Source organism: Falco punctatus (genome assembly GCF_963210335.1).
Source record: "Falco punctatus genome assembly, chromosome: 3".
Classification (NCBI taxonomy): domain Eukaryota; kingdom Metazoa; phylum Chordata; class Aves; order Falconiformes; family Falconidae; genus Falco; species Falco punctatus.
Genome location: NC_137582.1, coordinates 97,829,290 through 97,830,969, shown reverse-complemented (window position 1 = coordinate 97,830,969; position 1,680 = coordinate 97,829,290). Strand labels below are relative to the sequence as shown.

Sequence of the window (1,680 nt, the reverse complement as noted above, 5' to 3'; positions counted from 1 at the left end):
GTGAGATGCAGCTGAGTAAGGACAAGGAAAGGTTCTACACTTACACAAGGAGAATCAGCTACATAAGCACAGGATAGATTTGGTTGTTAGTAACAGCTCTGCAGAAGAGAACCTGGCAGTTCTAGTAGATCACGTGCTGATCATAAGGCAACAGTTGCAAAAAAGGAAGATGCCCTAGTACAATGTAAGACAGGAACCTGCCTTGGAAGGCACATCAGCCTCTCTTTCTGATCTACTCAACATTCATTAGATCCAAGCTGGAGTACTGTGTCAAATTTGATCACGACTCTTCTGAAAGGTGGACAAATTGAAGTCAGTCCAGTGAAGAAGAGTAAGGATAATGAGGAGTTTGAAAACACAGCCTCAGAGAAATGTGGAAAGGAGAGAGGAGAGGGGAGACATAAAGGCTGCTGCAGGGAGAAAGGATGTAATCTGCTCTCCATATCTTTTGTGAATATAACTGATAGGCTTGAATTACAGTCAGAGAGATGTAAACTGGGCATTGGAAAAAGTTTCCAGCACTAAAGCTTACAAAGCACTGTAAATAGACTGCCTAATGTTGTTAGGGAATTGCTTGTTTTGCAGTTTTTAAAGAATTGGTTAGACAATATCCATCAGGAATGTTGTACACAGAATGGATCCTTCTCAGGGCCTGGGAGATGGAATAGCACCTCTGTTGAAGCTGTTCTTTTTATGTTTCAGGATGGCATTGTACCTGAATGGTCCTGTGGGCACTTCATTACAGCGATAGATGTATGTTATAGCCAACATGTTCAAATGTAGATATTCAATCTCAGGCATGTATATAACAGCATTCTCAGTCACCCACATACATGACTTAATTCTCTAAAGTTCTGAAGGTGCACAGCTTGTTTTTAAGTTCCACACATGCTATAGATACAGAAGAACATAAATACCAACATGGCTTCATACTTCAGTTTCCTGTCTGACTGCACCAGATGCTCCAATGCAGATTCATGAAACCCTAAGTTAGGCAACGATAGGATAATCTGCAATAGATTTCCTTCTAATACCTACTAGCAAAGATTGGCTTAAACTCTCAAGCATGCAGTTTAGTGCTTCTTCCAGCTTATGTATTAATAGAGATCATTTAAATTCCAGATGGTATTGTTAGCCTTTTAAATGTTCGGTCACTTTTTATGTCATTGGTTTTTGAACTGTAGCCACAGTCTTCACAGTTCAATTGCATGTGTTGTGAAAAGTAGTTCTGTAGTATCTTTTTGGAAGTGTCTAGAAGAACGGGTGGATATTTTTGCTGCTGCTGTTAACGTTGACTTGCCTTAACAAAACATTCCAGCTGTCATGAAAATCTCTTAGGTGGAGACTGAATTTTCTGGAAACAAGCAGTCCTACCCTGGAGCAGCCAGTAAGCCAGAAACTAACATGGCTATCTGAATTAACACTGAATGAAAACCTGGGTCTTTTATGTCCCAGGTGAGTTCCATAATTGCTTGCAGTCCATTTAAAAACTAACAGTAGCTGTTCCATAGTGCATTGCTATTCACTATATTCATTACGCTAGAGATAGCTTCTATACTTTATCATTTGAGGAACTAGGTTGGAGTATGTAAAATGAAGGCTTGGGTCTCTACTGCAAGCCAGGAAATGCAAACTAAAAATTAATTTTTTTCTTTGCTAGGTGAGCACCTTAGTATTCAA

The 1,680-nt window shown here is 39.6% G+C and overlaps 1 protein-coding gene across 2 annotated transcripts in view; it reads left to right on the top strand.

Annotated features, from left to right (window-relative positions):
• Positions 1–1,680, top strand: part of LOC308061563 (uncharacterized protein) — a 161,123-nt gene that overhangs the window by 54,870 nt on the left and 104,573 nt on the right. The window lies entirely within an intron of this gene.